Raw genomic sequence first — 14,111 nt, 5'->3', positions numbered from 1 at the left:
AACAGTACATTCTATCCCTGACAGCCATCTAGGAGCCAAGCCTTGAGATGCAGAGCAACAAGGTTGGGATAAAGGACCTTCCCCGAGTCTTGGGTCAGCAGGTCAAGTATTAGTAGTAGAGAAAGTGAGGGGTGAAGTGAGAGGCAAACTAGATAAAGGAACCAAACTTGTCTCAGCCAGGCTGGTGTTATTAGAACGACTCTGACTTTGTCTTGTTGGATTTTGGTAATGGTTTTGAGCCATCTGAGTCAGATAGGCATATAGAAGATTTCTCAATCAAAGAATAAGGAAGGTGTCTCCTAACAAATGAGGACCCAGACCTGCCCTCAAACAGAACTACTGGCATTTTCTGTTGGTAATGGTGGTGAAGAGGTTCACATCTGGATAATCCCACTAAGAAATACCTTCTTCACTGTCGAGTTGTTGTACTCCCACTTTGTGATCTTGGCAGAAGTGTCTGCTCAGGTTATTGGCTATCATCTTCTGAAATCCTGGTAGGTACGTGGCTGAGGTGAGGATTTAATGGGATATGCACCAGATCCATAGCTTAGAGCTTCTGCATAAAGGGTGTGATCTAGTAGACTATGATCACAGTGAAGGGAGTTGGTGTGAATGGAACTCCTGAACACACTTTATCTAGGTTTGCCCATCAGTTGAGTGATTCCAAAATCTTTGGTGGAATGGACATTATTTTGTCTAGACTGTGTCTATTGGAAGTGAGGCAGTTCTCAATCACACCTGGAAGCATTGGTGATGGTGTGTGTACCCCACACTGGCCTGGCAAGAGCTGAGTGGGGCCAAATGGGTCCAACCTACTAGTTAGGCTGCAAGCCAGGGAGCTAACTGAGGAGGAATGGCCTCATCTGGGCAGGAGTAGACAGGGCCTGTAGAAAGTCAGGTAGCTGGCTACAGAGTAGAGGGCAGCAACCAGGGCCAGAGAGTCACTCCATGGAAAGGGGGAGGAGTGTTTGAGGCTGCAGGAAGGCAAGCTGCACAGGCTCCTTGAAAAGAGGGAGTGGAGAAGCTGGTGAACCTGGGGGGAGCCAGTTAGAGAGGAAGAAGCTCAAGGAAACAGCAGCAAGGTCAAAGGAATACAGAGCTAGGCTGCATGTTATAGAGTTCCTGAGATAGAACGCAGTGTAGAAGCTGGGCCTGGGTTCCCCTACCAATCACTGGGCAATTGCTCAGGACACTGTAGATTCCAGCTGGACACCTCATCCAAAAAGACTGATTTCTCCAGAAGGGGAGGGACTTAGTGACATGGCTGGAGGGCTGAGCCACGGACCAGAGGCAGTAGCACCAAGAGTGAGAGGGGCCACATACAAAGAGAAGACAGGTGGAAGGCCCACTGAGGAGCATGCAGATAAGAGATTGAGCTGATCCCCAGAGCAACCAGCAGGAGGCACCACGAGTAGAGAGGGACTCCATCCTAGCAACCAATATAAAAACAGGAGTGCAGTGCCCCAAAGGCACAGGCCTCCAGATGGCCCAGAAGTTCCAGGAATGTTATTGCTGAAGTTTATGGTCTTATCTGAACTTGGGAAATTAGGTTTGTTTACGGTAACAAATCTGTCTTCTGGTAAGCAAGCCCTGAACATCAGGGTAGCTCATATAAAATCTATTTTCTGTATGGGTGACAATGGGTTTTTTTTCATTGAGTTCTAAGCCTATCCTGTTGAATAGATTTAAGGGATTCAATACTGCAGAGTAAATTTATTTGTAAGATCCACCTTTGAGAAACAGTCGTCTAGTTATGGAAAGACGACTACTCTGAAATGGTGAAGCTGTGCTGCTACCACTGCCATGACCTTTGTGAAGACCCTGGGAGAGGTTAAAAGTCCAGAGGGGAGGACTTGACATTGAAAATGGCCCTGACCAACTATAAACCATATGAAAGCATCTGTGGGCTGGATGGATTGCAATATGAAGATATGCATCTTGGAGGCAGAGAGTACCCTGGTGTGATTGCTGCAAGTGTAACCATCCTGAATTTTTGGCTATGTGTGCACAATGCCAGTGTGTAGAGTACAGACTCTGCAGTTGTTTCTATACACCACAGTGAAAGGCAGGCTATGTCCACACTTGTCACTGCAGTGTGTAGCTACATGCAGGAGGAAAGGCACCAGAAGCAGGGAAAAGATAAAGCAGCTCCTTGCCACGAAAGCCTTGTTCTATGGCAGGGAAAGTCTACAAAAACAGGGAGGAAGCATGACGCTACATTGCTAACAATAACCGTGGAGATGTAGGAGGCACTGCTTGGGCATGTAGAAAGCCATGAGAGTATATATACCCTGGGAGTTCAGGTATTTAGGGCACTCTACTCTACTTACCTAAGCTATGCCTCGCTATCTACATTGATATTTATACCTATTGATACAGATCCATGCAGTGTCCGTATTCTACACGCAGCCATAAATGGCTTTTGGAAGTTTCCCGATAGACTATTGCAACCCAGCAGACTCACTGATTACTGCTACAAACCTGATCTAAGGACATTGCAATCATTTGTCATGTATATGAACTTTTAAACATTCCATAACTCTCTTCTTTTCTTTTTTTATTACTAATAAATTCATCAATTAGTTTACTGATTGGCTGACAGCATGATATTTGGGTAAGATCTGAGATACATATCAACCTTGGGGCAAATGTCTGATCCTTTGGGACTGGTAGAACCTCATGCATGGTTAATTAGGTTTTCAATAACCTCTCATCACACAAGACCAGTTTGTCTGAATGGGAACCAAGGGTTGGAATACTGAAAGGGGACTGCATTTTATTAACCACTGTGGTGCTACAAAATCTTTTTTGTTACTGGTTTGGTGAATCTAATTATAGAATAAAATACCTGTTTTGGGGGTGTGTCTGTCCTGTTTCTTGCAGTCTGTCCTGAGTGTGGTATTCTTAGCATGGTCCATTCTAGGCATCGGTCACAATTACATCACTCCAAAGAGTGTCACTTTAAAACAGAATTTTTGAGAGCAGCATCACAGCTTGTGTTGTGCTGAGGAGATACTGACTCTTGTGAAATATCGTAGGCCTAGTTTTTCTTCACTCACACCACTGAAAATTAGGAGAACTCCAGTGGAGATTACACTGATGTAAGATTGGAATCAGTGAAAGAACAATCTATCCCCTTGTATTCAAAATATAGGTCCCAGCATGGAGCTCCAAACGTACCTGTGTTAAATTATTCACCTCTTTGCCAAGTGCTTTTGCTGATTTTATATTATAAATATTTTTCTATCCTCCCTCTTCATTCATGTTTTTAATCATGTACCTCAATAACATTTCTCTCTTTGAAAAATGATCCTTGCTTCTAACTGATTTCTCCTTCACTGTAATCAAATCATGTGGTTTCAGACAAAATGCTTTCCCCTTCAATATATGACTGCCTCATGAACATTTAAAAAAAATCAAAATTAATCAATCAGTATTTGTGTTGGAGAAAACAAGGGAAAACAGCTGACACAGCACTTTTCTGATTACCTCAGAATTTGATGCATTACACTAGCAGTTCATTCCAGTGCACAGCCGCTATCTAAGTTGACACCATTAACTATCTCAGCCTTTACCTGAACAGATTCTCTCTCAAAAGAATAAAAGCAGCTTCTCATCTGTGTTTCTTTTAAAAGCTCAGCTGTACATGTTGTGGGATTTAGTCTACTGAAATGTCACCTCTTGTACCCGGAACACCATTTTAGAATTGAATTGGCATCAAAGGCTGCCCTGTACATTGTTTTTATGGAGATGCAATGAATATATTTAAATTGTTTAAATGTATTTATTTATTGTCTTAAAGTTTTGAAGAAACATCAGCATAAATACTTTCTACGTATTTTAATCTGTTCTGTAAAAAAATTAAAAATAATCTTAGGAAATAAAATGCAATACTATATTATGATAACATTTAGGTTGCAAAGCTAAGCATGCAATCAGAAAATGCTTTAAATTTAAAGTCCATTGCACAACATTAGCTCTGCACCCAGGGGTGGCTCTAGGAATTTTGCCACCCCAAGCACGCCTGCGGGAGGTCCACTGAAGCCGCGGAACCAGCGGACCCTCTGCAGGCAAGCTGCGGAAGGCAACCTGCCTGCCGCCTTTGCGGCACTGGCAGAGCGCCCCCCCTGCGGCTTGCTGCCCCAAGCACGCGCTTGGCGTGCTGGGGCCTGGAGCCGCCCCTCTCTGCACCCTCAGGCATACAGTATGTAATTTTTTGATCATTAGTAATCTAAGAAACACATCTGCATGTCAGGTTGTAAAAATTGTTTTCTATTACAATGCACTATTTGAACACTCTGATGTGCTCACATAGTTAAAGACCTTATAATTCATATATAAAAAAAGAGCAGTTAGGGTTGCGATTCCAACCTTAAGTTTGACATTCTGCAATCTCTGACTGTACATTTGTGGGCTCAGATTCTACAACTGGCTCCCATGCTTACACTGAACCTCACTGAAATAAATGAGGCTTCACCTGGACAAAGGTGCCTGCCCTCAGAAAGCCAATTGAAGGAGGAGCCTTAGTGTAGTTTTTTGCATTTAATTAAAAACTATATATAGCAATAAATTCATGTTTAAGCAATATAAATAATTTACACAGACAGAGATATCTGGTAAATCCAGTCCATAGTTCTCTACCCAGTAATAATATTCAGGAAATTAGCAACTGGGACACTTAGGTTTAAACAGATTCAGTTAGTAATATTGTCACAGTCAATGCAAGTGCAAGTCAATATTTGTTTCCTGAGATAACACAGCAAGTATGTACATTTCTTTAAATGAGAAATATGTCAATGACACTACAAAGAACTCTGAGACCACGCATTTGTAAAAAAATCCTCACTTTCTAAACAAATTTAGAAATGCTAAAATTAAAATGTGCTCTTATTTCTTTTGGTAACATAGGACTGTGCAGGATCTCCTTGCTCCTCAAGTCAAGTCCCCTGCTATCACAGCCAACTGTTTTATATAATCTCTTCCATAAATGTATAAAGCTCCATCTTAACACTAGTCAGATTCTTTGCCTGCAACTACTGAAGAGTGTTCTAGAACCTAATTCCTTTGCTGAATAGAACCCTTCAAATGTCCAGCCTAAATTTACTCAGACAGTTCAAACCCATTCATTCTTGTGCCAACATTGACCTTTAATTTAAATAGCTCTTCTCCCTCTCTCCCACCCCTTGATGTATTTAGAGCGAGCATTCATATCCTCTGTGTCTTCATTTCCCTAGACTAAACAAGCCAAGTTCTTTAAGTCTTCTCTGTTAGTTTGAGCAAAAATTAAAAGTAAGTAATGCAATGTCCCTGATCCAAAAAATGTATTAGAACAATCTCTGAAGCCATTTCTAATTGCAGACTGTGTTAATACTGTCAGAGCCTCTATCACAAAGTTACAGGACACCGAACCAAATGGATTACTGCTCTGATCCAGTATGGCAATTTGTATACTTTTACATTGATAGTGAGACTAAATGATCAAGATTAGCTATTCCACAGCTGAAACTCTGAATTTATTGGAGTATTGAATAATACATTTTAAAGCTATTACATAAGATGTCAGTATGCACAACCATTTTTTCACATGGAGACTGATGAACGCCTATCTAAAACCTCAAAAAAGGATGAGATAAAAACAGATATGTATGAAGCCTATTTTCTAATCATCAGAGAAGTTTCAAAAGCAAAGTTATTCCTTCCAGAGCCACCTGTAAATTCCTAAACGTACCCAACAATGGCTTAGGATAGATGGAAGCTATAGAACTAAATTTCAGTATAATTTTGCCAATTGTTGAGCAAAACTTGCTAATTCTGGAGAACCACAATCAAAAATAAGAACATATACTAAAATGCCAGTTTTAGAAGAGGATGGGGCAAAACAGTCATCTGCTCTCCTCACCCCTGAAGTTCATCAGCATCTGGAAAATCTAAGCTTAATTTAAAGTAAAAGAAGTTTCTAGCTTTTACGGTTGTGAAGAAATCCTTTCAAACCTGAAGGCCAACTGCCACTGTACTGAGTGGGCTCGAGAGAGAGAGAGAGAGTTGAAAACAGTAACTGTCAGAGAGGTGTGAACTCTTTCCCCATTCATCTCAGTAGGACAGTCTGAAGACTGTCTCTGCAGACCAGCGTAAGTATTAAGATTGTTAAAAATATATTTTACAAGGAAGGGAACTGAATGACTTGATCCCCTTTCTGCAAATTGCAGAAGGTGTGAGAACATGAAACTCACTAATTTTGCAGGCACCCACAGAAACTAAATGCATCTGATATGAATACAGGGCCTATTTGAGCTCCATTTGGGATTCATCACTCATCTGAGTGGAAGCACCACACAAGGCATCCGGAATACTCCAAAGAAAATAGAAGCTGAAGATTTACCCAAGTCACCTCACAGACAAGACACAAGAGCCTGCCATGATAGGAAAATGAGAATGTTTTGGGGGGAAGTTTCTTACATGTTATGTTTTTATAAGGTTATTCAATTATTTATTTTACACATTTAGAAAAACTTTTGCCAATCTTTGTAGATAAAAGTTGATACTTGTTGGGTTAAGATGTTTCCATTCCTTTTTCTGCTGAGCTATCCAACTCTCTGTTCTCCTCAGTGCAGCTGCCAGTGGAAAGAAACTAAGGCTGTGGCAGAGCACGACCAGCAGGAGGAGTCAGAGGGGGGGAAAAAGTAGGCTCCAGGGGAGCAGAAGAAGCACCAGATTCTAAGGCCCCAGGCAGGAAGTAGAATCCAGGGGTGGTGGAAAAAGCTGTAGGGCAAGAGAGGAGAAGGGTCCAAGGGATGAGACAAAATGGACAAACATACAAGGGGAGGATCTGGAGAGGGCAGAAGGACTCAGGAGGTGGGGACAGCCAGGAGGAAAAGGAGAAGGGGAACACAGACTGATTGAGACAAGACCAGTGGAAGGGAAAAAGAGACAAGAGATGAGTTTTGTAGAGGGGAGTGGAAAAGAAGAGGAGGAAACACTGACAGGACGTGAGAGAGGATCAAGTAGCTGTAGAAGAGTAAGGAGAACCAAGGGCAGGAAACAAGTGAGTAAAACTTTCAAAAATGAGATAGGTGCATCAAGGAATTATGTTGCACTATTCACATTGTGGGACAAAATGGCTTTGCAATGTAAGTGGAGTACTCATGGAAGGACTGATAAGTGAATTTATTTCCTTGTTATTTGGACAGAATAAATAAATGTTTGTGGTTCCATACAAATATGGTATTACTGTGTGTTGGCTCCTGTCACATATCATATTTCACCTCAAAGATTGTAACAAAACGTAAGTTTCTATATGCTTATAATGGACTTTGGAGATGAATTCCACCTTTCAAATATGTCTTGTTTCCTGTATTTTGTCTTGTAGATAAAGTTCTAGGTTGGCAGTAAGATCAATTACCGATTGCCACAGACTTAGTGCATAAACCTGGGTAAGTCCCTTATTTTCTGAATCTCAATTCATCCCTTTCTTTAAAGTTAGAATAAGATTTCTTTACTTCATAAGTGAGGATAATGTTTATTGAGATGTGCTGTTCAGAGACTATGGTGATGATGGCAACAAAAGGCTTTCTGTGGAGCGAGGTGCAAGAATGTGTTTAAAAAGCACTACCTAATATTAATACACTGTGTCACAAGGATGTCAATTTTATAATTGTTTCTGCTCAATTCTACTATCTGATTTGCCTGTAAATATACATAGTTCCTTTGTGAATGTCTATTATTGCAGCATATTCTTTCCATTAAGAAGTTTCTGATGAAAAGCCATTTAAGTCCTGAAACACATTCACAATATGCACATTTTCCTACATCCATATGACTTTTCCTCTCAGTGAGGTGATCCAAATAAATTTCAAACTTTTCTTCAAGAGTTCTTCCCTTTACATTTTTTGAACTGTTATGGGGGGTAGGGTGTCATTATTTGGATACATTCACTTTCACAAAAGATTAATTAGCTTTACTTTTCAACCTTTGGACAATTGGATATTTAATGGGTCTCATTGCCATTTGTATCTTCTTTGCATAAATTCACATAGGGGATGATTCTGACAACCTCCAAAAATTATACTGTAAATAATACCAATAATTTCACTTTGCAGCCCATCATTGATTTTGTTTGTGTGTTTGATTTCTTTAAAGTTTTTTAAGAGGTAGTTGGAATTATCATCATAACACTTAAGGTTTGATTTTCAACTAGATTTCAACCTAACATTATTTGGGTGGGTACAGTTTTGTGTTTGCTTTGAAGTGCAGGCACAAAAAAGTGCAGATGCAGTATCTGTAGGGACAACTTGTGCCTTTAAAAAAAATAGAAACCATTATTAAAAATAAAGTCCTTAATGATGAGGACCTGAAACCAGCATGGTTTTCTGCAGTTCTGTTCTGACCGCAAATATTATCCTGTCTTCATGCATATCTGGACCTTGATGGATGCTATTCACATTAATTTCCTCTGCTGTAGTAGCAAGCCAAGTAAAGACTAATCAGTGGAGAAGTTTTTGGTGAGAGAGAGAGTTGTTTGCTTTCATACATAAACCAGTTTCCCAATGTGAATCACAATTTTAATTCTGGTTATGATTTTTACAAAACACCCAGTGTAGAAACATGCCACCATTTCTCCAGTCTGTTGGATAGGAGACCTGAAATATGACAAAACTGCTCATCCTCACTTGGCTCAAACACCTCCGGTTAGCAGGTATTGAAGTAAAAATGATTTGCTCACTCACTGCACATAAGTAGCTGACAGACCACTAAAGACTTAACTGAAAGGGAGTTAGGTGCTTGGCCTAAATTTCCCTGGAGCTGCCAGGACACCAAAAGCTTACAATTTTGCATGCAGCATCCCCCATACAAGATTTCAGAGATGGCAGTTTCCTTTGGCACTTCACCCTCTTTTGTTAGTTTCTCCAAACCAGATTAGAGTAACAGGTACGGATTTTCTTTTTAAACTGACTAGGAAAATATGATGAAGGGGAAGCAGCAGTTGTGAAAAGGAGGATATACACTAGCAACAGCATCTTCTTGCACCAAACTTGGTATATAGAAATTCAAAGTGAATTGGGTGATGGTGGTCCATCTTTCATTTCTTGACAGCTTTCTGAACTTTTTGGGGGCCTAGAACATCTTCATCTGGGCAACTTTTTTTTTTTTTTTTTTTTTACACAGCCTAACTACCATGTTATTGATTTTTTGGGAATGCTGAAGTGGAAACAGCAACTACTCAAGCAACAACTATTTTTTGTAAAATTTTATCAACAAAAGACAGTCATTTTCCCCAGACACTTCATTATTTCTAGGAATTACATAGTCACCTCACGTTCCAGAACCTTACTGATATGGTTGCTCGGGGAAATGAAAGATTAAGCATTTTGAGTCTTTAAATAAACATTTTCCTCATGATTAAAATCTAGAGCAGGTACACTGGGGACTAAGTTGGTGCTAATAAGGGAGAGAGTCAGGCATTAAAGCTGAATGATACTATATCTTTAATATCAAAGTGTGAGCTGATCAAATATAAAGTCAGTGACAACAATGCAAGACTTCTCAACTTTCTAGGAGTGATAATTATTTTTTTTTATTATGACTGCCAAAAATGCTGACAGGCTGGAAATTTGTGTCCCAAAATGTACCAATTGCACTGGCATTTAAAAATTATATTTAGATATATTTTCTCTAAAAGGAAGGACATGAGTTTTTCAGTAGATGTTCAGTTACAACACAGTTAAGGACATGTAATTATTTAGCAAATTAAATGGCATATTTGTAAACATATTTTAAAAAACACATTTCTTGGGCAAAACACTGAACCATCATCATCGAAGCATAGCTACACTGCTTCAAGACTGAACTTTCAGTCTGCGCATCCAGGGTGCCCAGACAGTATTGGGTGGGCCTGATTGAGACTATAATCCCTTAAGGAAGGCCTGTCTTTGCTCATATATTTTTGCTAAGAACAGTACTGGAGCTCAGTAAATAATGAATAATAATTCTAGTGGTAGATCTAAAAAAATATTATTTCTAAAAAGCTGTAGACAAACTTTGACAGTGATACAGTCTTATATCCCTTGGGAGCCTTCTTTCTAGAGAAATTGGTGTAAATTGGATCAACAGCATTGTAAATCAAGTTCAAGTTCCATAAATCATGCCGCATGCTCAGAAAAGAAGAACAGGATAAATAAATAATAGCTCTGTTATGAACAATGCCCTGAAAAAATTAACTGAAACTAAAGAAACAGCAGCAGGAGCAAACAATAGACATAAAGTTCATAAATATGTTCATTGAACAAACACACTCTGTACAAAGACATCTGAAATGCCAGCATAAGTTCTAAAATGTTTCTGTTTTAAGGTGGGCTTCTCTCTATGGTTTTGTCTTCACTAGGAAAAAAAAGGTGCATGTTTAACTCAAGTTAGATAACATGAAGTAAAAAAAAAACCTCACACAAGATAGTTGGCGAAGGTAAACCTGAGACTCCCCTATAGTCTAGCTCATGTGAAAACTACAAAGACAAATTGCTCCTCACTGGGATGTGGTAACAGAGGAGTAGGAAGGTCCTTCTTCAGCTTGGTCATGATCAGACATCATTAGCTTTACAACCATATTTACTGTGGATGTGTCCTGCCTCCGCTGTGTAACTGTGTTCTGTGACCATTTCCTCTTCCTCATAATATGCAATTTCAGCTTTCTTTGAAATTCAACATAATGCTGCATAATATCTCTTCTAATGAATGTTATGGCATTCAGTTTCTCAAGCAAGGCACGCTGTCTAGGAAAGCTAGGTATCTTCCCACAACATCCACGTGCAGCTTTTTGTTCTCCACTACCTGTACCCAAAGTTTGCTGTTGCAGTTGCTCAGATTTTTGTGCTTTATGTTTCTTTTTCAGTTAAAACTCATTGCACTGAAATTCACATCCTAATATTTCTCTTTTTATGTTCTGTAGGAGCGAGTGAAGGACCTGCCGCCGAAGTGCCGCTGAAGACCCAGACCAGCACCGGATATTCAAATCGGGCCCTGCACTTCCTATAGCCAGCCCTGGTCTAGATCAAGGGTGCCCATCCTATGATCCGTGGGCCACACATGGCCCATCAGAGCATTTCATAAGGTCCACAGCCTGCTTCAACACAATATATAACAGCTGATTCGTTAGCATTTTGTCATGTTTACATCATTGTAGTTTACAAAACTGTGTAAATAAACAAGACTGTACATAGAAACAACCTATCTAAATACATATGAAACAAGCTGAACTTAAAATATAAATCAATACAGATGACTTTAAATCTTATTAAAATATATGGAATCCATTTGGCCCACACAAGGTTGCACTTAGGTTTATGTGGCCTTCCTGTGTAATAAGGTTGGGCACCACTAGAATAACACTTAGTCCTGCCTCAGTGCAGGGGATTGGACTAGATGACCTATCACAAGTCCCTTCCAGTCCTAAGAGCTGGGAAAGAAAACAAAAGGAAATTACTTGTTGCCACTAGCTAATCAAACAGCATATGCACAAACCTCTTAGGACACCAAAAAAAAATCCAATCCTGTTCTTAAAATCGGTAATTTTTATTTTTTAAAAAAAAAAAAAGGAAAAATACATTTGGAACTTAGGCTTTTGCTAGATTTTAAAACAGCAATTCCAAAAATTAAGCACCCAAATTAGCTTTCTTGGGGGTTCAACTTAAAGGTTACAAGCAAACAAAAGCATCTGGAGTTAGCACAGAGGAATCCACAAGCCAAAATAAAAAATAAACCTGATTTTGTCTAACTAAAGATTCCCTATCCAAATTATTTCTTCTAGGTATGGAAGATGAATTTTCATACCTGGTTCAAGCCTTATATAGCATTGCTGCTCCATGTCTTCTTCTCCAGAGAACAACAGACAAAGGGAAATCTTCTTTCCCCATTTTAAAAAGTTCTAGCCTTCCAATTGGCTCTTTTGGTCAGGTGCCCTTTTCTTTTTTTCCTTTACTTGGGGGACTTTTAAACCCTTTACAGGTAAAGCAAGTAAAGAACAGCTACCAAGAGGGATTTTACAGCTAACTGTCTGGCTGGGTGTCCATCAAAGGGAGATTTATTTATCAGAATAACAATGAGGATAAGACAGTCATGCAGAGCAAACCTGATTACTTGGTAAACTCATCCCATTCTGAGAAAATGCATTTTAAAAGAGCCAAATGAAAAGCAATACATCTAGAGAACAAGGAATGGAGACTATACCTACATGAAAAAGATTTAGACGTCATGGTGGACAAACAACATAACAAGAGCTCCCAGAGTGGTGCTGTGACTAAAAAGTCTAATTGACCCTTAGATTGATAAGCATGGGAGTAAGGAGTATGAGAAGCGAGGTGATTTTACCTCTGGATATGGCACTGGTGATATTGAGTGTGGAATACTTTGTACAGCCCTGGTGTCCACATTTTAAAATGGATGTCAAAAATTGGAGAGGATGCAAAAATGAGCCACAAAAATTACTTGAAGGATTGGGAAAATGCTGTACAGGGAGATACTTAAAGAGCTCAATCAGTTTAGTTTATCAAAAAGAAGACTATGGGCTTGTCTACATCTCAAAGTTGCAGCGCTGGTGAGGGGGTTACAGCGCTGCAACTTAGGAGGTGTACACATCTGCAGGGCATCACCAGCGCTGCAACTCCCCGTTTGCAGCGCTGGCCGTACTCCCGTTTTGTCTCGGGTGTAGAGGATCCAGCGCTGGAGATCCAGCGCTGGTAATCAAGTGTAGACACTTACCAGCGCTTTTCTTGACCTCCATGGAATAAGCAGCTATCCCAGCATACCTGAGGAAGCCTTTCCTTCAAGCAAGTCTCTTTCCCTGTGGTTTGCAGGGGGGTCCGGGGAACGCGAGAGCAAACCGCGGGGAAGCTGGTCTCCTTCCCCGGTTTGCTCTCGCGTTCCCCGAACCCCCGTGCAAGCAGGTCTCCTTCCCTGAGGTTTGCTCTCGCGTTCCCCGAACCCCCGAGCAAGCAGGTCTCCTTCCCTGCGGTTTGCTCTCGCGTTCCCCGAACCCCCGAGCAAGCAGGTCTCCTTCCCTGCGGTTTGCTCTCGCGTTCCCCGAACCCCCGAGCAAGCAGGTCTCCTTCCCTGCGGTTTGCAGGGGGGTTCGGGGAACGCGAGAGCAAGCCGCGGGGAAGCTGGTCTCCTTCCCCGGTTTGCTCTCGCGTTCCCCGAACCCCCCTTGAAGCCGCCCAACAGCGCTGCAGTGTGGCCACATCTAACACCACTTGCAGCGCTGGTTGCTGTAAGTGTGGCCACTCTGCAGCGCTGGCCCTATACAGCTGTACTAATACAGCTGTAACAACCAGCGCTGCAAAATTGTAGATGTAGACATACCCTGAGAGTTGACTTGATTGCAGAGTATAAGTACCTGCATTGAAAGGAAATACCATGTACTAAAGAGCTCTTTAATCTAAATGAGAAAGGCATAACAAGAACCAATGGCTGGAAACTGAAGCCAGCCAGATTCAAATTATACACACATTTTTAACAGTGAGGTCGATTAACCATTGGAACAAACTACCACGGGAAATGGTGGATTCTCTGTCTCTTGATGTCTTCAAATCAAGATGAGATGCCTTTCCGGATGGTAACAAGATGGCAACAGGGTGAAATGTAATGGATGTTATATACAGAAGGTCAGACTCGATGATCTAATGATTCTTTTTTAGCCTTAAACTCTATGAATCTATAGATTCATAGGCAACAGCATGAAGGAAGAAGTCTTCCTACATTTTTATATCTTCAGCAACTTAAGGACAAACAAAGTCTAAAATACAAAATATAAATCCCAATGTCCTAACAATGCACAATGATATTCCAGAACTCTTCTTTTATGCATACATTTGATTCAGCAGTCCATAATCTTGTCCTTAGACACAACGGAGTCTTGATTTGGTTAGATTCAAGGTGCTAACGCAATATAAATGTTAAATAAACAAATAAAGAAGAATAAACTAGGCAACTTCTCTATTTTAATAACTTGACTATGCCCAAGGAAAAGGCTGATAGACGATTTGTGCCCATCCACACCAAACTTTCCAAAGACATTTGGATCCCATGTGATTATTGTCAACAGGTCACTTACCTGATGAGATGAT

At 40.5% G+C, this 14,111-nt stretch overlaps 2 protein-coding genes across 2 annotated transcripts in view; one reads left to right on the top strand and one right to left on the bottom strand.

Annotated features, from left to right (window-relative positions):
* LOC127044053 (uncharacterized) overlaps positions 1–14,111 on the top strand; it is a 449,887-nt gene that overhangs the window by 127,862 nt on the left and 307,914 nt on the right. The window lies entirely within an intron of this gene.
* Positions 1–14,111, bottom strand: part of KCNH8 (potassium voltage-gated channel subfamily H member 8) — a 355,845-nt gene that overhangs the window by 134,308 nt on the left and 207,426 nt on the right. The window lies entirely within an intron of this gene.

This window comes from Gopherus flavomarginatus, chromosome 2 (assembly GCF_025201925.1).
Source record: "Gopherus flavomarginatus isolate rGopFla2 chromosome 2, rGopFla2.mat.asm, whole genome shotgun sequence".
Taxonomy (NCBI): Eukaryota; Metazoa; Chordata; order Testudines; family Testudinidae; genus Gopherus; species Gopherus flavomarginatus.
This window is presented reverse-complemented; position numbering and strand designations above follow the sequence as displayed.